Below are 26,997 nucleotides of genomic sequence, written 5' to 3'. Positions count from 1 at the left end.
TGTTGTCATTTTTATTAATCTTATCGTAGGGGGGGATGTTAATTCATAAAAATGAGCAAATTAAATTTTAGCCAACTTTTTGAATGCAAAATGATTTTATTTGTTTTTCTTCAAAATGAAAAATGAGGAGTATATTTTTATATATCACTTGAGGGAAATGAACTTTAATGAAACTTTTGAACTTCAGCAATATAACTTTTCAATTGAAACTTCTGAATCTCTTTACAAATAGAGAATGTGGTTTAAAAAATTCCATTTCAAGTAGCTATAGAGGTCAAAAATGCCCTATGAAGACAAAAATTTTAAAAACATTATTTTTTCGTTATATCACAAAAGAAGATCGAATTAACAGATCACCCTAAAAATTAAACATCCAAGTACACACGTTAAAATAAAAATTTAGAAAAAGTTGATCTTTTTCGTGACCTTTGACCTTTTATATTACCTTAAAACTATACTTTATAACCTCATAATGTTATGTTACTATTGCTTTAAGCATAAAAAACTTTGAAAAAATAATAAAAAATACCCATTTATGGGTGAAAAAGTAGGTGGTGTTTGGCCATATTTTGTTTTTCAGAGTGCTTAAAAAATCATTTTACAGCTGAAAAGTTGGACTAAAATTAACTTTGATTTTAAACCCCCCCCCCCCCACACACACACTAATAGACACATAGAACGTTATATTTTTAATTGATGAGTTATTTTTTTACCTTATTGTATAGATTTTTAGTGTACTTTTGTAACTAAAGGGGTCTGTCTTTGACACTAATTTTAAACTACACTATTTATATATAGATTTTATTAAATTACACAATTTATTATGATTATTTGTCCTATTTAAGAACCGACATAACACTGAATTTTGCATTTATTTCTGTTTATTGATAAATTAACTATACATTTGCAATAACATACATAAAGTATTTTTTTAAAACTTGATAAAATGCTCAAAATTAGTTTTCGAAAACAGCATATAACGTTAAAAGCATACTTTGACATATAAACCATAGTCATTGTTATTGAGACTGGGAATACTGATTCATACTCTGCCCCTACTTGATCCCTTATCATCATCTAAATGACATAAATGTATATTTTTTTAAAGGGAATATGATCCGAAACAACTTCTCATGGAATTTGATAACCTTTTTGGAAGAATTGATCATAACTTTAAAAAAAAAAAAAAAATAGAATAAATGCTACTATATTATTCTACTTTAAATTAGATATTTAAAGATTTGCAGATGGTATTATTTGTGCCATCTACATTGAAAAAGTAGAAAAAAGGTTTCAAATGACGTTCATTATATTTTCAATGCCTATACATTTTTAAACTTATACAGATTCTTTTTTATAAATATTCAATACATATTATGTCATTGTAATTACGTATTTTGAAGGTGTAACTTTGTAGATATAATAAATATTTGTTATTCCAAGTTTTCTTGGCTTCAGTTTATATCAACTAGATATAATAGATTCAAATTTAGTAGGGGTATAGGAAAAATGTATACGTCATGAATTGATATTGACAAAAAAAATGTAATCAAATATTTTAAATATTTGTTAGTAGCTTCAATGTTATAGTAATAGATGAGGGAATGTATTAAATAGAGGAAAATAAAGTCATTATATTGTAACTCTAAGTAGAGTCTCAAGTTCTTTATTAAAAGTCTAAATCCAATGTTCAAAGGAGTGTTGGAACCAAAGCTATAAATCAAAGTGGCTAAACACTCCCCCAAACTCTAGATGGACGACTAACTGTATACCTCAAACAACAATGTAGAGATAATTTTGATATGAAATTACATAAGTTATAACTGCCAAATCAAGGAAATTATAAAAAATTTGCACTGACCAACGCTTGGTACTAACTTTAGGGCTATATAACTTAGCCGTTTTATGAATGTTATCTATTCCATATTCTGTATAATTATAATTTATTACTGAGTCAGGTTATTTCTTTTAAGTATTGTCTATTTGTAAGCTCTGTGAATAGGAATCAGTATTGATACACTTTTAGAAAGTGTTCTTTGATAAAACATGGGTTTATTGTGCTTAAAGTAATGCATCAACAGAGCAATACTCGATTTTGTCCATTTTCACAAAAACACTAACATCAACTCACTCAAACTACTGGTACATGATAACTGCACGTGCAAAATGCTGAAACTTTGGTAAGTAACTGTCAACAGATGTGACGAGCTTTTATTTACAAGTGCTACCGTCTTCACGTTGAGGTCGGAAACTTTTCAGAGCACTCTCTTATTTGTAGAAATATTGATCCTATGGTCTTGGTTTTGTCTCTTAGTTTATAGTTTTCCTCTGAGCCTATTCATATATGGTGAGAAAAGACAGTGTTAAAAAATACGTTTCAGAAAATAAACATTTTTCTTCCTTTAAAAAATAAAGTGATGGGGGAGGGGAGGGGATGTGTAATGATGACCAGCTACTTATTCCGACACCTATGACTGAATAGTGTTGTGCAAGCCCTATAAGTAGAGTTACGTCACCGGGATATCCCCTTTGACGATAGCTGACTTCCTCCTGTGTTGAGTCACGGCCCAAAAATTCAAAATTTAATATTATATTTTAGGTGAAGAACTCTACAAAGGTAATATATTTTGTTAAAATATCCCAAGTATGCCCTCTTGTCGTATAAATTCATTGGAAGGCAATGGGTCCTAAAAATGAAATGAAATCTTTGGAAACCATAATATAGTTCTCAATTGTGCTCTAAACATTTTGAAGAAATAAGGAATTCCAATTCCCAAGCCATTCCAATATTGTTTAAACATTTAAAACCTAAAGTTCCAAGGCTTACCAAAAACTCCAACAACCCCATTTTCATTCGGGAGAACAAAGCTGATGCTAAGAAAATTTAATAATTAAGGAAATCTCAAGCAACATTTTTATTTCGGATTTCAGGTAAAAAAAAGATCTGCACAATTTCAGGATCATACATACTTTACTCCTTATTTGGAACCTCCTACTTCAAAAAAAAGAAATAGAATTAGTAAACATGAATCTAATTCCATCGACAACAGAAGATGAAACTTCTTATAATATAAAAAATATATATATATATATTTTTTTTTTTGTTGCATTAGTTACTTTATCGTTAGAAAATAATAATTGTATGTTGTAATACAGATATTTCTCCAGAAGTAAAAAGGAAATAAATACCAACATACAAATCTAACTTGGAGTCCATGATGCAGAAATAAAGGAATTAAAGAAGAAGTTGAAGGAGAAAGAGTTCAAAATTTGGAACGCAGAATCAAAGTTTAAGTCTTTAAAAATGCGTCTCTCTTTCGTATTTAATTCAAACCATATAAAATTTTTAAGTTGCAAATCTTCACATTCCAAAATCCGCCTCTGGTCTAATAAAACCATTGAGAATTCCCTTCAGTTAAGATTCGGTGAGGAACTATATGTTGTCCAATTAATCTATTGCGCCAAGAACTGTTTGGATCAATTTGCAAAAAAGAGGCTTTATTCAAATCCTATGTAAATCAATTCAAAAAAATGAAAAAAATAGTAAACTCAATAACAGAAGTAGCGGCTCCATTAATTAAGTCGTCTATAAATACCATAAAATTTTATTTTTTACTGTGTCTACGTTTGTTAGTTTAAGAATGCACATACATTTACGAATGCAAACTGTGATTATCAAAGAAAATAGAATAGCTTCTTCTACTTTCGGATGACGAAGAATGTGTTTGCGAAATTAAGTCAGTTAAATAAATTATTATTAAAGTAATTATTATATTTTTTCATAATAATTAAGCTCAAAAAAATTATTTTTTAGTATTCATTTATTGTATTAAGTTCTTTTTAGGCCATTTGATATATGTCACAAGGGGGCGCTGAAATCTCGTGACGTAACTCTTCTTGTAGGGCTCTGATGTTGTGTAAGTCCTTATTTAGAACCAAGGACTACGGTCCAATACATTTTGTCGGTGCTTAAAAGAGGAAAAATCGAACACTCGTCACATAATTGAGATTTTTTTTTTCTTTTTTTAATTATTGTGCTATGTAAATAGAATGAATTATATAAATAAGAAAAAACATAATATGTTCGTCTCAAGTGCATTATAATGAGAAAATGAATATTTTTTGCAAGATATGTGCAATGTTCTTAATTTATATCGTATTTGGGTTAATAAACTAACGATATTTTAATGTAAAAATCCAAGGAATGATAGTTCAGGGCGGTGCCACGGACTAACAGTCCAAAGAATCAATAGAACCGGTCCTAAGACTAGACTGTACTGAATAAATAAGGACTAACACACCACTATTTATTAGTATAGGATATACAACGTTATATTTTCATTTGCAAAAGTATATGTCAATTTAATACACTGAAAATCTAGTAGTAACACCATTTCTTGTTTAGGAAACTATGTTTACCATGTTTACAAAACTAAATCTGCCTCCATTTATTTACCAGAGTCATGGAATATTATACGTGGTAAATTTAATACATTATTTTTGGATAGTGCTCTTAATTTACACAAATGAAATTGATCGAATTGTCAAGCTTTTTCTCCGCTACATAAGAGCAATATTTGGTCCAATCACTATCTATTGAAAAAATCACTTGAGAACGAACCGAAAAATAAAATGTTATCGGACCAAGTCTCAACACTAGTATGTACATAATAATATATTCAATGACTTTCTTAAAGAGTAAGTGTGATGACGTGTTAGTTTAATAAATACAGCCGCTGATGCCCTTGTATGTAATCTCTGACATATGAGAAGTTCCTTATCGTAGTAGGAGCTATATTCATATGTAACAATTATACATATTTACAAAAAGATGACATACATTAAATGCTGCTTAAATTTTCCCTCTTTAATGCGATTTTGTTCAAATTAATATTGGAATATATGATTTATTTATCCGGAGATAGTGTATAAAAAACAAACTAAAAGGATCCGATTTCTGACTTGTCGACGGGGAAGCCAGTAACTTGACACTTTTTTTTTATCAAAGTAATTAGCTATCATCATTAAAGGATGTACAGAGAGATGTACAATGTATGTAGCCTATGTATATTCTACAATATCTAGATCACGACACCAAAAATGTTCCTTGCTATACATAAAGTATGTCATTATTCTATTAAGACAATATATAATGAACCCATATATGTACATATTTAATTCATAAAAAAGTTTGTGGAAGATAAAATAAAATGATTGCAATGAAATTATTAATCCAGAATGAACAAGAAAATATACAAAAAAAAAATCATGAGTCACGACTTCTTCACAGCTCATAAATTCCCCTTAGAATCCATTATTGTTACTTAATTTAATTGGTGCTTAATATATAGTATGAATAATGATCCTTTATCATATCCCTAATGAATGAGAACCTGCAGTGACATCATCGTTCCCATACGTATTAATAAAAATAAATTTTATTTGTAATGACATGGTAAAATACGGCTTATTTCTCTAGTGAATCATAAATTAATTAACATGATATTTTACATGAATATAATCTTTTACGAATGAAGGATAATTAATTGATTTATTGGGAAATATGATATTCGAAAAAAAAATTGTTATTTGGTGACAAAACCTATTTGTGAATAAAAATATTAATATTTTTCTCTATAAAAGTATGTATGATAAATAATTAATAAATTAGAACGACACAAACGCGTTGCTTTTCTCTATAATTTGTGCACAAATATCATTGCGAAGTAAATGCAATTTAAATCCTATTAAGGTCAAGTTAACTTTTGCGTTTATTTTAAATTTGTTAGCAATCCCTTTGATGTAATAGTATTACCACCCTCCTTTAATTACAAAATATTGCGTGACAGAGTCAATATTCGTCATTTAGTGCTTATACATTCTACACAGTATAACAACAATTAATTTGTGTAAAGCCAATCAACGTTCAGAATACCAATAAATGGTACACACAAATAAATATAACAATTTTATTTCATTTTTTAATATTAAATTCCATTTTTATAAATATTAATTTTTCGCGGATAATGAAGGAGAAAAAGTTTAGACTTACGAAACGGCTTTTGTCATGCTACCTTTGAGAGGTATTCAAAGGTTGATTCATAGGAGACAGGAGGAAATGAGAGGCGTAAGCGAGGGAAACTCTGAAGCTCAGTACAGTTGCCACCATTTTGAATCGAAATAGAAAAATGAGAACGATGGTCTTCGTCTCTTTATTAACTATATTTATTGTCCAAAGAGTACAAAAAAGGGTGCATTTTGATGTCACATAAGAGACTCGAATACCTAAAAGTTGTATATCTAGGACTGGTAATTGATACCTTCCATGGATCTCAAATCGAATTATGAGAACCATAGCCAGTGACTTATAAGCTCCTTCAAAGAGTTTTTAAGTATATAGGAATAATTATAATAATTATAGTATATTCTTATTTTACTTTCTGAAACAATATTGAATAAAATTAGTAGATTATCTAATTTGAAAATATAAAAATGATATAAAAAGTATACTCGTTCTGAATATAAAAATTAATCAAATTAAAAGGTATGTAAATTCAAAGCAATGCTCTGTAAATTTTTAAGCTTATCGTTATGAACTTGATTTTGTAAACTTTTCTTAACATTTTTAGTTATTTTAAATCTGGAAGTCTTAATTATAAAGTAAAGAGCACGAAGAAATATCAAACAATTAAAATTAGGTCAACGATACTAGGATAAAACAAAAAAGAAAAACCGGCAAATCCAGCGATCTGATAAATAAATCATATCATGAAGACAGGAATTTGATCAAGCTCGGACAAATAATTATTAATAAACACTCAATGAATATTGTGTATTAGTATTTATTTCCCATCGATAGAATTGAGGATGATAATTGCCTGAAAGACGTAATCATGGAGGCACGAAGGTTCTTGTGCTTCACTGTGTATATTATGTATTGTACTTTGGAGATGAGCCACTCAATCTTCAACCTATCCTTATATCGTGACTAAGTTACAATGAGCCAACCCGAGAGACTTGGTCGCGCATTATCCAGATCTCTTCCTCCACCATTCTAAGGATCGGGGTAATTTTTGACATTCGTAGAATAGATGGAACGTAGTCTCCAACTACTTATGGCAAAAAAAGCAATTTGTCTCTTTAGGATCTTCCTGGGACTTGTTTGTGAAAATACCGGACGTTCCCAACCTATACCTCAACCATTTTTGACGTATACATTCTTCAAAATGACGTCTGGATTTGCATGTTCCATGCCATTGTTAATACCAAGTAGTACAAACCTTTGCCTTGCGATCGATGAAGGGCCCTTCTTTTCATGACCAATACTAATACTCGAAATTTGCTTTATCATTTTGTTTTGAATGAATTCTAAGGAAATTAAAGAAGGAATCGGAAGCCGTGATAATTACTTTTGAAATCTCGTCAAGAGAACATCCGCTATGTTCTATGGAATAGAAAGATGTTATTCTACACGGGGCTCCCGTCTGATATAAATTGACCTGAAGAAGTAATCCCTGCATTACTAAGGAACTCACTCCTGCTCTTTAGTGAAGGATTATAATTCAGTGGTTCGTTTGATCCTAGTAAAGGGAGGACATTCTTAATGGTAGATTTCCATACTGAGCACTTTTCCTCAAATGATGACTCCATTTTTCACCACTCCGAACATTTCAGATGGACCCATTTAGATCCGTTGAGCAAATTAACATACAATCCGTTGTAAGAATTCTTTTTTAATTTGAATTGCCCAAAGTCATCAGAGCTTCTGAGTCGTTTTAACCACGATGGATTCAGCGCCTTTCACATACCTTCTATCTGCGTTGAACTAAGACTCCAGCGATTTGTTTGAGGCATTAATCCTCGACCTTGAAAGGTATACTCTTCTTTACCCAATACTAAATCTTCCTTAATTAATATATGCTCTTACATATCATCTTTGAAAAAGGTACGTATCTCAACAGATGTAACGTTTTTGGAGGTAATCTTTTATTAACATTAATATATATTTTTTGCGTCTCATGACCCTGACCAGATCGTGTTTTTTTTTTTTTTTTCTGTGATAAGCATTTTTGTTTTTAGCCAACCAATTTGTTTCCACAAATTAGGCTTCATAATTTAAAAAAATGATGGAACGCTTATATACTGTTGTTTCGTTCTAATATTATTATTTATTGTTCTTTCATAGTCGCTCCACAGTGGAATGGGAAAAGTCTGTTTCATCGTTTGACGAGTATCCCTACGATCTCGTTCAGCTTTAATGTAGTTAATCTCAAAGTAGGAGATGAAATGTTGTGACAAACTGTCGTCATCTGATATATTGATGAAACCATCGATAACATCGTTCATTGGAAGAAATGCCAATGATGTAAAATATTTAATCTTTGAGTTGAAGTAAGTAGTAGTGTTATACTTATTTTTAAAAACAAGATCTACATTTTCTTTGCCATATGAAATATGCATTCTGTTATTCTTTTAGACTGGAAAAATTCGTGGAATGCATTGATGCGACCATCAATCGCCTTTTTGAAGTTAATCATTATGGTATTTGGATTTAAGCTTGGATGAAGTGTGTCCAAACTATTAAAAAGTCTACTGTATATGTCTTGCGATTTCCCAGGAAAAAGCTCAGAAATTCTTGGAATGGAGACGTATTTAATAACAATATGTATTGTAAAAAGCTGTAAAAATATATATCGGAGCAACACTTGAACGTTCCATCACTAGCCCAATTTTATTCACTGATTTCATCGATCTTGTGATCCAAATATATTGAATCCTTTCGGGATCATTCTACCCACTATCGTGTAATAAAAAAGCAACAATTTGATAGCCATTTATACACTTCCAGAATTATTCTATTATCTTACTAAATGAAAACAGCGAATTTATTAATCATTGCAATTTTTTTAATTATACAGCTTACCTATTTTATCATGATAACAGCCACCATTTTAATATTACTATAGCCATATAGACAATAGAATAAGGTAATAATAAATTTTTTATTGTATTTTGGATTTCCTTATTTTCTCTTCTATTCAACTATTTCCTATTCCATTAGCTCCCTTTGCAAAACTTTTATTGTATTGAATTATAATATTTTTGTTTTATCTTTCAGGGCATTATGCTTTGAGGTTTGATTTCATCCTGGGAAACAAGCGATTTTTTATGATTATGATAGAGTGATCACCAAAGATTTATTGTTCGAAATTATTTCCGAGTTAGAAAAAATAGGAATAAAAATATACGCAATGGTTTCTGACGTGGGAACGAAAAATCAAAGATTGTGGAAACAGTTGAGGATAACGATTGATCAGACGTCATTCGTAAATCCAGCGGATTGCAGTCGTTCAATTCACGTTTTTGCAGATGTTCCTCATTTAATCAAGCTATTAAGAAATCACTTCATCGATGATGGCTTCAAACTACGAAACGGCGCAATCATAAAACCAGACTCTCTGAAAAGAATTCTACAAATTGACAATAATGAGTTACGAACGAATTATAAATTGACCCCTAAACATTTCAATTGCGTGAAAAATGAAAGACAACGCATCCATTTAGCTACACAACTGTTTAGTAAGATTTCTGCTATGAGTCTTCGTTTATTATTTCCCCATGAAGAAGACTCGCGAAAGGTTGCCATTTTTGTGGATTTAATCAATTGTTGGGTTGATGTTATGAACAGTCATGGTCCTTACGATTCCAAGAATGTCGTTGGAAGCGGATTTGGAAAGTACCTTGAAAAGCAAAAAAAGGTTCTGGTGGACAACATCAAGATAATTTAATCCATGAGACAACTTCAGATTACGAGCAACAAGAAAACCAAATTAAAACCGTATCAAAAAAGAATTATCATATCATCCAAGTCTCTTATGAATTTGCATGGTGATCTTACTTCTCAAAGTACCATCATTGAATATATTTTGTTGCCTCGATGTAATCTAGATATCATTGAAAAAAATTATCACGTATCCGAGGAATTAGTCGATTTCACCTGCATCCTAACTCTGGAATTTATGGATCGATTTCCTATACTAGTTATATCCAATTCATCACAATTTGCTGTTTCAATCGCCATTGTTAAATGTCTATTAGAAACTGCATCATATGGCTCCTCTATTTTGGATCAGATAAAAAGTACCCCCTTATGAAATTTCTCTGGTAGATGAACCAGAAGAAAATAACTATGATGAAGATGATATTGACATAAGAAATGATATACGATTGCTGCTTGAAGAAGGTGGCATGATAGCTGAAGACCCTAATAATTATGAGTATGAAAATTGTAACCATGAAGATGAAGATAAGGACATTGATGATATTTTAGAGGATGAGGGTAACAAAATCAAAGATGATGAACTACTGGATCCATCAAAGGAATGTGAAAAAGAAGCATTCACTTATATCACGGGATTTTTGACAAATAAACTTCATGAAGAATTTCTAAGTCTCGGTACATATACAAAATATGAAATAATATGATCAACTCGTACAAGCAAGTCCATGGATTGTTTCTAGATCTCAAGGAGGTCTCATGCAGCCCTCAGGAGAATTCTTGGAATTTTGTAAAGAAATGGAAAGTTACTTTTTAAAATTTCATAATCCTAGAGTTGACTGTGATCCTTTTGTAATTAAAAGACTGACTGACTTGTTTTCTACAAAGTACCCTCACCAAGTTGTCATAATCATTAAGAAATTTGTCAGAACAAGAACATTTCATCGTATAAAGTACTTAAACTTTCTCAAAAAAACTAAAGACTGCAAGATTAAAACAAGAAACACAAGTTAAATTTACTCATTACTTAGTCATACTCATATATAATTTAATTAACTCTCCTCTCAGCACATAACTAAATCTGACAAGTTATTTATTGTATGTAATTGTCCATACTATTATACCATTATATGTCTACTATTTTGTTGTAACTCTGATGTTTTTAATAAAGTAACAGTGTTAAACCTATAAAATTAAATTATTTTGTCCTCATTATTTGATTTTCATTTGTGAACGGACATAAGTTTGGTCTATTTTTATTTTTTTTAAATATGTATATTGTATTACATGATCGAAATTTGCCGTTTCGATGACGTCACAAAACACTTTTTTCCTTTTTGTGTTTTAAACGCTGCAAAAAGAGGATGAGCGATCATTATTATATTATCATTGGGCATATATTGTTTATTTATATAGAAATATTGTATATTGTATCCTTAGTGGTATTGCAGTGGTTAGATCTGGCAATATATGGGTTGATTTAGCTACAAATATATTTATGTCTTCTTATCGATTCGTAAGGAAAAGGTTTGTTAAACAACATATAAAATACAAAACTTTTTCTATAAAACAGCAATTTTACATAATATACAAAAAAAGTTGTAAAGAAATTGGATTGGAGTAATCTATAGGGAATTGAAATGTATTTATTATAATTTATGTACAGAGTACATACATAGTTATATAAATGCCATCAGAAAGGGACATTCTTTTTTTCTCGTTGATTATTTTATGTCTATGAAGTTTCTATCATTTCAGAAATGTATTTTACAGTTATATGTAGAGTACCCTACGAATTTACTCGGCAACATACTTCAGAGTATTGACTATTTCCAATAGCGTACATAATCTAATTCACATTTACAAACTTTTCACAATTGAATAAAACTACTCATACTTCATGATATTTTTTGGAACTTGTACGAACATAGACTGCATCCAAAGGGTTTTATATATAAAGTCCCTTCTTGGTAATATACATTGAATTATAGGAGGAATAGCTTTTGAGAAAGTTAATTCTCAGCGGTAATTTCAAATGCTTTGTCAATTTGTACCCAGACAAAAAATTGCAATTGATTGAGTCAACATGGTAGCAGAGTTCGTGTGAAGCTAAACGTATTAAAAGTGATTCACACTTACTATCACGTATGGTTAAAGGACTTATTTTGACCGTTTTTATAATTATAGGAATACGATTATTTTGCAAGGACTTTATGATTTCAAATTTTAAACTTCATGTCTTCCAAATCAGAAGATTTTTGTTACAACATATGTTTTTTTTTCTTATTATACAGGGTGCGACAACATAATTTCCTTTCTTATAATGTGTGGTAATCAAGCTATAGAAGTTGAAGCTGGGTGGGGATATAGTTCATTCTGGAACTGTATTTCTAGAGTTTACTTAAAATACAGTCAGTCCCTATCATAAGTTGGAATAGCGAGGAACGTGCTTTTGCCGTCGAAAGTAAATACTAAGATATAATGCTTTGGTAACATATTTTATAAAATTAAACAAAATTCAATTTAGCTCCTGAGTTATTAATGGTACAATTTATAAAAATAATTTAATTACTTCAATTTTTAATCTATAAAAAATTAATATTTACAATTCATTTTCAAAAAAATTGTACGGTTGTTGCACTCAAAATCAACGAAATGATACGTAATTCCAGAATGAAAAAAGACCTTGAGATGTTAGAAAAGAATCTGCAACCTGGTGTATCCTGTGCTGCGCCAGACAATGGTAATTTAACATCCTTAGAGGCCAACATCCTTGGGGGTGAGGATACTCCTTGTGAAGGCGATCTTTTTAAACTCAGCAGTCACATCCCTGAAACATATCCTTTTCAACCCTATATCGTTCAATTTAAAAAAAGGATTTATCATTCTAATGTAGATGCAGCGGGGCGTATCTGCTTGGATTTACTCAAAATACCTCCAAAGGGTAACTGGACGGCCAGTTTAAATATATCATCCATACTCATGTCCATTCGACTTTCAATGATTATTTAATGGTAGAGATCAAAGAGGTTTTCACCTAGAACTACAAGATCTACTAAAAAAGAGCAAGGGATTGGACTAAAAAATATGCTAATGGATAAGTCACGAGCCATAACATTCACAATCATCACCAAATTGTATTTGTTCGTCTTCAGAAACATGACCATTGACCAAATTATAATATATATCAATTAATTATATTAAAAAGTATAGTGTAGAGGTTAAAAAAAATATAATGAAAGAGGGAGTGACTTTTTGTAGTTGCTACCTTAAAAAAAAAAATAGCTCCTGAGTTATTAATGGCACGATTTATGAAAATAATTTAATTGCTTCAATTTTTAATTTACAAAAAATGATTATTTCAATTCATTTTCAAAATAATTTTAATACAAATAACTCCATGACTAATGATGCTACTGATATAAATTTGGTATCATCAGATCCGGAGATATACAAAAAAATAATTGGTGAGATTTGTTCTTATCAGGTAATTGAAAGAGAATTTATTTGGAGAAGCTAACATTTGACGATTTTCGAGGAATCGCCATTTTGCATCATTTTGTATAGAGATAACTAACTCTCTAAAACCTCTCAGTGAAAAAGTGATTTCAATAAGAAAGAAAAAAATGCAAAAATTACCGGTTTTTAAAATACCAAAGGGGGGGTTATTCAGTGTATGGGCAATGGGTGATCTCACCTATGGGCTATGTGATATGATTAATATAAAAAAAGGGAAATCAAAGTTTTAAATTTGTACTATCATTATGAAACAAAATTAAACAAATTCTGTGTTATACAATTTATCTTATTGCCTTTTGGAAAAAGGAAGTTATTTTGTGTACCCTCCATAACATATTCAATGACGTCACAAATTTCCATGACAAGCCGGAGATGGCACCTTATTGAGAATGATACATAGTTGATATAACACGTATTTACTATTTATTGAATAAAAACGCCACATTTCCGAAACAAATCTTGGAAATACTTAATCAAATGACTTTACAAATATAAAAAGACTTAAAACATTCATATTGAATACTTCTTAATGTAAAAGAAAAACAGTAATATTTGAATGGAATATTTCTATAAGTAAAAAGAACAACCTTAGCGGATACATAGCATTCATATTTTTTTATAGGATAATAATTGTTGAAGTTTTGAAAATCATTACTTTATGAAGAATTCTAATTAATTAATCTCCTAAAATAACAAGAATAACGTAGTGTTATGTTAAAGTAGGGCTACTAATATCTCTAAGCATAAAATACAATCTTTTTTTGACGGTGGCAAAGAACTAATTATGTACCGGGTGGAAACATGAAACTTACACACATGGGGGAAAAAAATAGCCTCCCTTTCTTTAGTTATTAGTAGTGTTAAACAATATCTTTATTAATCATTTTCTGATAAATAGCCAATTTCAAATAGATTTGTTCGGCCACCGTTGGGCTCACAGTTAGCGAAAAGTCTCTTGCAAAAGGAGTTGAAAGTATTGCCTGGCCACTTCTGTTGAAGTGTATCCCCTAGGAAGAAGAGTTGAAGTCAGGAATCTCACTGCTATGACATTTCTTTTCCAATTTAAAAAAATTCAATAAGCAGCACGTGTTTGAGATACATGGCTACCTATTATCTCTGCTCCAAAACCACTTTTGATCCTGCTGGCCGTTTGCATAATCTTGAGGTTTGATATTCTGAGGTTAAATCTGGAATTTTATAAAAATTGGCAAATATATAATGTTGGCACATTTTTATTTTCGATCTGTTTTAAACAAAAAAATAATTTTTCTTTGTTTCCTCTTAATCATATATATTTTTTAAACTCCAAAGAATTATTAGCATCCGTATCTAATAATCAGGAAAATAACATAAATACAAAAATCTTAGTAACTAGTAAATAAATTACCAAATTACTAAAATAAATTATACTATCTATTTTATTATAAATATATTTAATTTTTTGAAAATATGCTGTTAAATAATAAAAAATAAAAATTGATAAAAAGTTTAGATTCTATCATATATAAAAAGGCAAAAAATGTGCACGTTATACGAAGTACATCTATATCTTATCCGTCTTCTTTTTTTTTTTTACAAAAAAATAATCATAACTATCAAAATAACTATCTTTAAACATACTTATGTCCCCCCCTAACAAGTAGGAGTACGTTCAAGGGTCAATTTATTGAAGCAATTACTTTCTAGGTAAATAATAGTGTTGAGACTCGGTCCAGTACCAATTTTTTTTTCGGTTCGGTCTTAACAGATTTTTTCAGGACCGATTTAAATTTTTCGGTCCAGACCGCGGTCGTTTTTTTTCGGTCTTACTTTGTATACCGATTTTGATTCGGTCTCATATATTATGAGAGACCATTTTTTTCTAAATCAATTGTCATTCATTTTTTTCAGAAAAATATCAATAGTACACGTTAAGTTCTAGAAAAAATACTGTATACCTATATGTGAGACAACGGGATCAAAATCCATCCAGGCATATGTTGTTTAAACTTGGTAAAACGTCATTGTCCTTGAAAAAACATATGATGTCATTTTATAAACAATTTATCTGTAAAATCAGTCTAGACCAATTTTTTTAGGAACCAAAATAGACCAAACTTTTCCTTTGTATCGATCTAGACCGAATTTTTATATGAGACCGGTCCCTACCGAACTTATTCGGTCCAACCCAAAAATATAACGGTCTCTGACCGGTTTAGATTTCCAGAACGAAACCCAACATTAGTAATTCACTCCCAAATATTGTAACATATAAATTTTGTTATTTAATTTATTTAACAGATGATAATTTTACATTCTTAATTAGGGATGTGGCTATTATTATTGTATTATTTTTTTTGGGGAGAAGGGCATGTTATTCAATTCCTTTTGACAAAACTTTAAATATTCTCAATATACACAATATTACACAATTTTTTGTGTAAGATTTCACTATGCAATAAAATTCAGGTCAATAATGTGTATAATTTCGATTTAGAGTCATATTTGGAAATGAAACAAATATATAAATGACATGTAAGGGTAATGTCAATTTAAAAAAAAAAATGATTTCAGCATTCGAATTATAAAATATTTATTAAATTATCTTAAAAAGAGTTTCTACAAAATGGGTATAATCATACAAAAACCCAGTAAAATAGAAGGTCTTACTTGAAAGCCAATATTTTTTCAATTGCAATATGTTAGAGCTAACAATAGCAAATAAATCTGATATTAAAACTTAGAAATATTGGACGTCAAAAAACAGCTGGATTTTATAAAAAAAATTCAGTTTAACTTTAAACTTTCAAATATTATATTTAATAAATATATAATGTAAGGTTGTGTGAAGGTTAAATCTAATTCTGTTATTTGTTTGACTAATTTTAAGTTATAATTAATATTTTTGAGGCAGGAAAAGTTCATAAATTAAATATAAATCGATTAGATTATTTAGATCTAATCAATAAATATTAATCAAATATATTGGAAATGAATCATATTGAAATTGGGGTTAATCCTCATGCTTCTAAAATATAATATTCATTACTTGTTACAATTAGTCAAATAATCGACTTAAATATATTTAATTTCGAAATATTTTCAGACAACCTTATATTGCTTATTTATCAAATATTCTATAAGAAAATTAAAAGTTAAATTGAAAAAAATTATTAAAATGTAACTTTTTTTTTCCAACAACATATTATATTTGATTTTACCTATCATTGAAAGCAAAATGTAAAAAAATATTAGTTTCCATATATATAATCATTCATTTGACTGGATTTTCATATGATTAAATATATTTTGTAGGAACTCTGTACAATAGAACTTAATAAATAATTTATCTTTTGAATTTCTGGAATGTTTTTTATCAATTGTTGTTACCTTAATTTTCATTTATTGAGTTATTTCATATCAAAACATAGATTTCAATAGAAAATATAATCAAAAACGTAATTTTTTTTAAAGAGCTATAAAGACCAAACCTAATTAGCCTATTTTAATGGTCATTTTCTTATTTTATGGCTTAAATAACAATACAAAATGTGTATTAGCCGCCGGGTGAAAATGCTGTTGCACACTGCTTTCAATACATTTTTTTATTTATAAAATAAATATTTTTGTGATGTTCTTTTTCAAAACTAGACATATTTTTTAATGATCTTTGTTTAATAAAAGACGTCATATAACAACATTGATTTATAATTATGACAAATGGTTTTTGTTGCCAGCCATTAATTATTTTTAATAATGATGAAAAAGTATAAAATTTGTTAACCAAATTTTTGTCAGTAGTCACGGACCTGTACCTAACTTTATTTTGAATGACTTACATGTGACATGTTCATCTCACGGGAGTGCCGTCTGATTGAAATTTTGAGGTTGGGGTTGATACTGGTAAATAAATTTACTTTAAAAGCCTTGGCGCAAAACATGTTCTGCTACATGTATTTAATCTACTTTTAATGCTCTTTTGTTGTCAGTAATACGTTCCACGGTTGGAATTCCAACTCCAAAGAGCTATAATTTTCTTATGAGGAATTTGTGGTTTTTGAAGCCTTTATGTTTATTTTTTGTAGCGCCATTTTTTAATCAATTTTTTTCAAACAATAACATTAATTTTTTTTTTAAACAAAACTTTATTTATTTTGATAACACATTCTTGTATTCATTAAAATAATAGACATCGTCATTATTTTTGATCATCCAGCCTGTAGTATACACGAACGAAGGAAATCTGGAATGATTTGAACATATCTTATTATAAATAATATGTATTTCAACAAATTTTAAACTCATATATATTTTGAAAACTTTAAATGAGGAAAAATATATTATTAATGTATGTGAATGTTTCACTAATTCTGGAAAACTCTGATTATATCTTCCAGCTAATCTTTTTTATACCAAAAGGTGTGTATAATTAATTAAATAACCTAGTCTTTAAGTACAAATTAGTTAACTTGGTTCTTACTTACGCTCGTTGGAAATGAAATAATTTATTAGGGAAATCATTCTTTTCATACAAATAGACAAGAAGACAATTGAAATTATAATGAAACAAAAAAAAATACACCTAAATTATGTTCACCCATTCATATACCTTTATAAAGAAGTAGAATAACAACTTCTATGGATAGTGTTTTTGTGGAGTGTGATGAGAAATAACTGTAATTTTTATTTACAAAAGACCCATTCCTAAAAGGGGCACAAGACAAAAAAGCAAATTAGCTGAGTAAAATTTTAAATCTATTAGAATATATTTTGTTCCCCTTGAAAAGGCTTGTTACCAATTTCTTTAAATTTGCTTTAGTTGTACAATAACCAAATTGACTCAGACGTTATTGCAACTCGAAAAAGGAAGACTTGAATACAGATCCACTCTTATTAGGTAGTTTCGTGAATATTGATTGGATGAACTCAAATTATCTCTTATTAAGCTGTGTACAATTTCTAGTTTAACTTTCAGTTACTTACCTGAGGTTTTTATGCATTCCAGAAACTGAAATGTCTTTGTAACATCCTATGTGTATCATTTATTCCCTGCAACTTCAATTTAAATTTTTAATTATTTTTAATATACTTTATTTGTTTACGTGCTTTTGACAAATTCTAAAATAAATTAGCGAGTTTACAAGAAGTGCGTTCTAATTTGTTATTTGTCTACCCAAAAAAGATAGATATGACAAAAAGAGATGGAATGGGAGTAGAAAACGTCTTGTTCTGTATATTACATGTCTTGTTTGATAAAAATATTTTATTTATTTGGAAATAATATATCCTTTACAGTCAACTAGATGTATTCCTCTTTAAAACTTATTATTGTTTAAATTATGAATTCAAAAGTATACATATAATGGTAAGCTAAGTATTTATTTTTTTAACTGATGCTTATACATGATGTTATATGTAACAATAATGGAGGTCAAATACATTTTTATACTGGACAAATTTTCATTTTAATATTGGAATGGCTAAATATACCAGACAATAAAATTCGAGTGTATTTTGGGAATGTTAAAAAATAAACCGAAAATAAACATGTTAACCCTGACTATTTGAAGATTGTTTTGGAGGAGAGCAACTTAGCTCTCATGACGTTTCGATAGATCAGCTACAATCATCTGTAAGAATAGTAGAGGGAGATAATAAATAAAATAAAAAAACATTGCCCAGAATTACTCTGATATCGATCCCCAATTCTAGATACATTGAATCCGACAAGGACGTACTATTTATTATAACTCTGCCACAAATTCTCAAGGTTACTCTTCTCCTCATGAGATTCAAAACGAGTGGTTTTTGGATTGTAGAAATAAAACACATAAAATATTAAGTTCTGGTCAAAACTTTATGATGAACAGAAAAAAACAATCCTTTACAATTATTTCTAGAAAATTATCCCTTTCATATGTTGGCTGCAACTGGCCTTTAAATGGTCCATTCTTTCGCGCCAATTTTCGATGACGCATTCGAGCATTGTGACCGGAATCTCACGAATAACTCGCTCAATATTTGCTTTCAATGCTTCAATCATCGCGGGTTTATCCACATAGACTTTTGCCCCAAAGAAAAAAGTCCAAAGGTGTGATATCACACGATCTTGGTGGCCAATTCACCGAGTCAAAACATGAAATTAATTACTCACCAAAATGATGTCACAATAAGTCCATTGTTACGCACGCTGTGTGGCAAGTGGCACCGTTTTGTTAGAACCAAATATCTTGGAGACCATGTACTTCAATTTGAGGTACCAAAAAGTATGTTAAAGGTGGCGAATCGATTCTTCACGATCTTCGGCTACACTCTCGGCTACGGCCGCAATATTTTGTACGCTGCTAGCTTTACGTGGCCTACCAGACGACGGGACATCCCAGCAAGTTGCTACCCCTTCTAATTTTTCGATTATTCTGCGAATTGTGGATTCTGAAGTCGATTATGTGGACCATAACTTCTTTCACAGAACGCTGATTTTCATAGTACAATTGAACAATTTGTACACGTTGTTGTGGCGTTTTATCTTTCCATGATGAGTAAAAACGACGTATGAATTTGACAGAATTGGCGCGTGCCTGTCAAAAAATCCCTACTGGAAAAAACCGCTCGTTTTGAATCACCCTTTATTATGAGCACTAACAAGTTTCAGGTTTTGCATGTAATAGTTGAATGTAGTAGGAAAATAAGTTAATTACTCAGGAGTTAAATAATAATGTCAACAACCAAGGGAAAAAGAAATCATTAGTCAGATTACCAATTCCAAAAAGAAAAAAAAAACGGGTCAGCAAAAAATATACATGATTTAAGATCTATCGTTCTAGTGTTAAGGTGTTTTTTCTTTCTATTAATGGAAGAAAGGTTGTGAGATACAATAGTTATAAAGTTGTTGGGTACATACGAACACTTACATACAATAGAAAAATAAACAGTCCCTCAAGGAGAAAATTTCATACAAAATTATTGGTGGTTATGAAAAACTAAGAAGATAATGACGTGAAAGGTTTTTATTATGTTTATTATTCTTTTGTATAGGTTGGAAAAAGGACAAAAATAGAAAGAGATTGAATAGAATAATAAATGTTTCACAATGTTAGGAACAAATAAATATATAAATTTGCACTCAATAGTACGTATTGAAATAAATTGAAAATTAAATCACGATTTTATTATTATGAAGATACATCTGGATTTTATGTGTACCTACATATAATATAAATATGTACATCTGCACTTAATATCTTTCCATTAAAAGGAAAAAAAAAACGAATTTGCTTTTTAACAAATTTCATTTTTTGTTATCTATTATTATAATATGTTATATTAATAGAAAGCTCACAAAAGCGTAGTACAAAGTCTCTCAAAAGAGAAAGTAGGCCTTCTATTTCATAAATACGTCTTGAGTATCATCCTCTCCATCTTCTATTAGATCCATACACTAATCTGTCTAGGCTTTCCTTACTCTATGTAAATGTATTCAACACAAGACTAAATAAAGACATGCAACCTTTAGCTACAATAAAAAATGAGTTCATGCTAATATATCATTAAAACATAATATATACATATAATCAAAGAAAAAGGAAATCTTCTAAGGGATGTATGTTTTTTATGTTAAAAAATCCTTCGATGAAAGGTGGATAATTTTGGAATGGTGAATATACATGATCTTTATATTGATTTTTTTATTATTTTATGTATAAATAGTTTAGAATGGCAATTAGACTATTATTTTATTCATCCTGGTTTATTTTTTATGTGTTGTTAGTTCATATAATACACATAACAAGGTATATCGAAGGAAAATGAAAATAAAGCAATAATCTCTTTGCTTTTATTTATCTTCTCTCTATGCATTATTGATGAGTAAATTGTATTTCCTTTTAACTTGTAATAATAATACACCTCATAGAAGGTAAGTTCAACCATAATTTTCAAGAAAAGTAGGACTCTATGACTCATTGGAAGCATGTAATTTGTCATGAAGTAATTTGTGAAAATAACTAATACCCTGGACTACGGGCTACATCCCTCTCAAATAAGAGTTCCTTAGTTAAAACTGTTCATGTATATTATTACATAATTTTTTATAAAATAATTAAATGCTTCATCAATAATTCAGTCTGAACTGAGAAATACTTTTTTTATGTGTAACTAAATATCAATGTGTCTTCTGGATGGCACGCTTTTTAAGGGTTACGACTAAATTAAGGAAACTATTTACAAATCAACTCTTTTTCCAAATTGAAAATGAGCATTCTGTGGGTTTTAAATTATTCTTTTTCCATATTACTAGAGTTGTATCGATAGTTCATTAATATAGGATTGAAATATTATAAAAACTTAATGGTTATACTTTCAATAAAGATGAAGTAGATTCATGGTGACATTTCTGACTAATATCTTAGATTAATTCGTTTAACAAAGATTACTCTCGAATTTTGCGTCTGATTCGAATACGTACTTAAGATTTATGACATGATTGGACGGATCGTCCAAATTTTAAGAACGATACATCTTTACAAAATTACTTTATATGTGTTACTATTAACATAAAAAGTTACTAAAGGTAATATTTATGCCTTTACACAATTAAAAAGTGTTTATTGGGTTTTATTTTGTATAAATATACATCTTTATATACAAAAAAGAGAGATTGGGTTTTTGTTTGTTGATGTCCTTTATACATTCTCACATCATTGATCCTAGAAGTCTGAAATTTTACATAGGTCCCTCTTTTGAGCTTGGACAAGCTAAAATGGGGCTGCCGATTTTTGGGGAGGTCATATAAGGGATGCTTATACTATGGCCAAAATCCATAAATCGTTTTTTGCAACTCCAGGAGACTAGATAGGAATTGAGTTATTTATTAATAAGTGATTGGTGTTTAAAAAAAAAAAACAATAAAAATAAATACGGTTTCTAAATTTATTAAAAATCAAGAAAGTTATGGGCTGAAAAGAAATCGCAAAAATTGCAATTTCGTTTATTTTACGCGCAAAAAAATGAACTTCCAATGGAATACGGGATTAATAAACGGAATTAAGTTTTTAGAATTTGTCTGGAGATTTGTTTGCATATAAATTTGCCAAATAAAAATTGATTTTTAACTGAAATATCTTTCCTTTTCTAAATAATTTCAATTTTTTTTATTTTTTCATCAGACGTCAATTTTCAGTTTTTTAAGAAGAAATACCAAAAAATACCGATGCAACATGTTTATTGGAGTATTTTTAATTTCAAGAAAATTTAATAGCATAATTTTTGCGATATTTGCAAAAATGAACCAGTTATCTTCTGTTATTTTTTCTATTTTTTTTTTTTGCAAAATTAGTGCAAGAAATATTTTTTTAATTTTCTTCGCGAATTTCGATTTGGGAATTTTTTGAAGTAAATAAAAAATGGAATTCTTATCTAGAGAATTTTGTAGATGCATATATGTTGTATATGTATGTTGGTATGTTATTCGAAGTTGTAACACATTATTTTTTTTATATTCATAATAATACTACTAAGGTTACAAGTGGCAATAATAAGAGTTATTATTATTATTTTTTTTTTTTTTTTGGGGGGAAGAAGTTGCTATGACGAGACTTTGTGGATTACCTTACTTAACCGGATTGATATGGTGTGAAGAATCCAAGATAATTAGAATTAGAACTATCAGGTTGTTATTCGACAAAACAACGAAACATTCATATTATAATTTTAAAGAAGACGGACTTGACTCAACCAACACAATAAAACATATATATGTTTAGAGGATCAGTAACATTTACTCGATTTTGTCTCCATTGAAGACCTCTTCAGAAATAATAATATAACAATATTTTAAATTCCTAAGTTTTTACGAAAAAATAAAAACATTAAAATTTAAAACTAGCAATATATATAAGAATATATTAATATTTTCCGTTTACAGGAACGTAACCTTACATTAATTCAAGAATTTATTTTAAAAACGGTGATTTAAAAAAAAAAAAAAAAAAAACTTGTTTTATAGTAAATTAAATGAACGTCCAATTCAATATCTAATCATTCCAGTGGGTGTTTTTGAATGAAATTGATTGATCCACCATTTTTCTCGAACCAAAAGTAACTGTATCATATCAGCATTGGGTATTATAGGCCGGACTTGTTCTACCACTTGTACTTTAATATTAGATTTTTCATGTCCTCTCGAATTGAAGTGTTCTCCAGTGGCTTCTAAACATTTATCAACATATCTCATGTGATCACTAAATAAGATTTTTTAATCTTCTTTTGGTTTGGCCGACATATTTCTTTGAACATTTCGTAAAACCGATAACAAAAACCAAATATGTGGAATTCCATGTAATCACATGAGACAGTTTCTGTGTAACGCCCGATGCCGATGATTATTATTATATAGAAGTTGTTTTTTTAACTTTTCTCAATTAATTTTACCATTTTCAATGTGATTTCCCTCTCCCTCCTTAGCCCGAGCAACGCCAAGTAATACTTAGATAGTGTCTGTATATGCAAGGCTTGACAGATACGCTAGTCCAATAGCCTGTGGCTAGTAAAAACCAGTTGAGTTAGTTCAGAGTGGCCTTTATCCAGCCCATTTGGCTACGTAATATCATACATTAAATATCTTGTATCAACGTAGCATATGTTGAATAGACATCTAAACAAACATTATGGTTGATTTTTATGTAAAATATATTTTTAGAAGACAAATTCCAATTCCAATTTCTAAATTTTTAGTATTGCCATTAAAAAATGTGAGAAATCTCGGGAAAAGACATGGTAATGATGACAATTTGAATATTAATGTTTGGAAGGAGAGCAGCTTGGCTGTCATATGATTTTTATTAGATTAGTTACATATAGCCTTGAGAAGAAATAAATAAATAAAAATCCCATTCCGTTTCTTCTTCTAGCGAGGAAAAGGGTAGGTGATGTCTATCCTCAATATTACTCTTTATGCCCAGAGTAATTAGACGTCAGCTAAAAGACAAACTTTGGTATGATAATAAAGGAGATAACTCCATAATAATTTTTCTGTGTTACTCTTCCTTTTTCATGAGCACACTCACGAGTAGATACTCAATACTTAGATGTTCTATCCTCAAGAATTAACAAATAATAATAACGACATGATAAAAAAATTATATGACGGGATAAGCCAGAGAGTACTTTAGTCTCTAGAGCGCTACCTGGCTGAGCTCTAGCTACTCACGCTCGTTGTTAAAAGTATGCTCACAAGTAATATTTAAGATTTAATAAATAATGACTGTACATAATCTAAACATATATTCATAAATACAAACTTACAGACAATTTTTTTTATATTAAAATAGAAGAAAAATAGATTAACATAGCTATTTCTTAGAAGGAAAATGATAGTGCGCTTAAGTTGAACGGTTAAAACTTTATAATGACTTTTCACGAAAAGTAGCAAGATTTTTTGCTAGATGCTTCACTTAATTCACTGAATACTCAAATTCTATCTTAAAGTCATATAACGAAATGCCCTAATTTCCTTAAAATAACATCCTTCCATAATGAATGAAGCTAGAGTTGATGTTGTTATAGATACTCAAGAGTGTACGTAAACATGTTAATTTCGACATACTTTGCTTTATTGGGTAAGTGTATAACTTACCCAACAAATCCTCTGAGTTACTTTCTATCTTTCATGACACACCCTTATAACTATTCATTATATGTTATCTACTAAAGAATTTAAAAATAAGGACAACAGCTTTGGAAAAATAAGAAAAACAATGTTCAGGCTATCAACAACAAAAAATTTCACATAAGAGAAAATAATTTGAATTAACAAGTATAACAATATCTGCTCCTTTTTTCTCTTTTTTCGTAGTCATTCAATATTTATCAATATTATCTACACACAAAAATTGAAGTTGAACAGAATATGTATAATAATTCATTAAAGTGTTGAGGGTATGTATTTGCCTATATTTATGAAAGTCATACACAAAATTATTTACCTAACATAAAATTAATGAACTTATTGCATGAAAATGACTCCTTCACAAATAACCATTTAATATTAATAATTCATAATTGTGTTAAGTTTACAAGTTTCGAATTATAGTAATACATGAACATAAAAGTTTCATTTATTTCTCTGCAGAGCTCGTAAGTTAAAGCAATGTATCCCATAAGTTGAAAGGAGAATATTGCTTGCATTGCGTCGAGAGTAAAAACCATACCTCAGAGAATGTCATGAAAAATATGATAACTTTGAGAGACTGCTCAGAGAAATAACTATAGTCAGTGATGCATAAAATAACTTCCTCAGGTATATTAAAATTAAAGAAACCTAAAATGAACAATTTGAAGAATTTTTGGATGGAGTGCAGCTTCGCTGTTATGACGTTTAATTCGATCACTTGCAAGCCTCCGTGAGAAGAAGTAAAGGAACACAAATCCCACTTCGAATATAGCAAGGACATACAGGCTAGAATTACTGGAATGTCAATCCTCAATTTTACTCCGAGTCCAATGAAGAATTACACTTATAACCACGAAGCAAACCCTTAATGTTACTCTTCGTCATTAAGAACTATTAAGAAAATAGTTTCGAAAAAGTTGTGCTCCTAAGGTCTCAAAATATGCTTTTTAATAAAAAATAGTTTCCATACTTTCTGATTTGTAGACAAAACTAGCATATTTTCCTCTAAATCTCCACATCAATTAACGATAAAGCACTTACAATGACAGAAAATAACTTTTCTCCTAAATTAAAAACTCGTTGTCAAGAAGAAAAAAAACATTATTGGAACGGTTTCTTTACTACTGCGTAGGAACAGCACGAACCTTTTTCTATATCTAGGCGTAATTAATTATTGATAGTAACTAATCACTTTTTACAAAAGTATTAATAAAAACACCTAAGTTTGAAAAGAGTCTGAATTAACATATATTTTTTCGGTTTTCTGACACTATGCCTATGTAGCATTAATTGCAACTCATCTTTGTTAGCAAGTTATCGTATTACTTAATTATATCTACACCACGTCGAACATTGGGATTGGTCACTTTAATACCTTAGACTATCTTTATTGCTTTTTTGTAGTCATCTATACTATTCCGCAAGTTTGGGGATTCACGATGAAACAGTGAGAGAATTTTCATTTTGTTAAAAAAAAGAGATAATTTTTCTGGTTGGAAAATCTTCAGAAAAACATATCTTTACCAATATATATATTTATTCGTTGTTTTTTTAAAATATTTTCTTATGTGAAGGACTTTTGTTCATGCCCTGAACAATTAGAGGATGAGTAGTAGCGTGATTACTCTGCACCAACCTCTTTTTCATCTTTCTGACCATTCTTATAGTTCGATATACTGAGCCTAAATCCGGAATCGGCACATTATTTTTCGATCTTTGTTATTACTCCAAAATAATCATTTTTTCTTCGTTTTCTCTATTTCACATTTGTTTTCAATACAGAGGGTTATTAACATACATATGATAATACAGATCTAATAATCAGTTAGAACAAAATAAAAACACAAAGTGCTCATCCACAAAAAAATTATTAGAGTGTCTTCGTGAAGATTTTATATATCTTTAGGGATCAAAAATAATCAAAGTATGGAAGTGTTTTTTGTGTTATTTTAGTAAACGTTAAAAGCCTTAAAGTTAATAACTTCCCTTCCTTGAATGAAAAAATGAAATGTGAAGCAGATGACTGTGTAAAGAATCAGATTTCACGTGTTTA

At 29.5% G+C, this 26,997-nt stretch overlaps 2 long non-coding RNA genes and 1 pseudogene across 3 annotated transcripts; 2 read left to right on the top strand and 1 right to left on the bottom strand.

The window, feature by feature from the left end:
- The first annotated feature begins 6,912 nt into the window (after positions 1–6,912).
- LOC139905740 (uncharacterized) lies at positions 6,913–10,971 on the top strand. 2 transcript variants are annotated; one of them, XR_011780767.1, is made up of 3 exons: positions 6,913–7,873; positions 8,197–8,391; positions 8,477–10,971. It is a non-coding gene; the product is annotated as an uncharacterized lncRNA (long non-coding RNA). The 2 variants fall into 2 exon arrangements; XR_011780768.1 differs by having other exon boundaries at positions 6,913–7,066; positions 7,145–8,391; positions 8,477–8,846.
- Positions 10,972–12,433: 1,462 nt separating this feature from the next.
- On the top strand, positions 12,434–12,790 carry LOC139905645 (ubiquitin-conjugating enzyme E2 T pseudogene; annotated as a pseudogene).
- A 1,308-nt stretch (positions 12,791–14,098) lies between these two features.
- LOC139905885 (uncharacterized) lies at positions 14,099–23,057 on the bottom strand. Its single transcript, XR_011780997.1, has 3 exons — positions 22,883–23,057; positions 17,116–17,519; positions 14,099–14,484 (listed from the first exon to the last, which is right to left on the bottom strand). It is a non-coding gene; the product is annotated as an uncharacterized lncRNA (long non-coding RNA).
- Between the last annotated feature and the right edge of the window lie 3,940 nt (positions 23,058–26,997).

The sequence above is a fragment of the Lepeophtheirus salmonis genome, chromosome 6, assembly GCF_016086655.4.
Source record: "Lepeophtheirus salmonis chromosome 6, UVic_Lsal_1.4, whole genome shotgun sequence".
In the NCBI taxonomy this organism is placed as follows: domain Eukaryota; kingdom Metazoa; phylum Arthropoda; class Copepoda; order Siphonostomatoida; family Caligidae; genus Lepeophtheirus; species Lepeophtheirus salmonis.
This window is presented reverse-complemented; position numbering and strand designations above follow the sequence as displayed.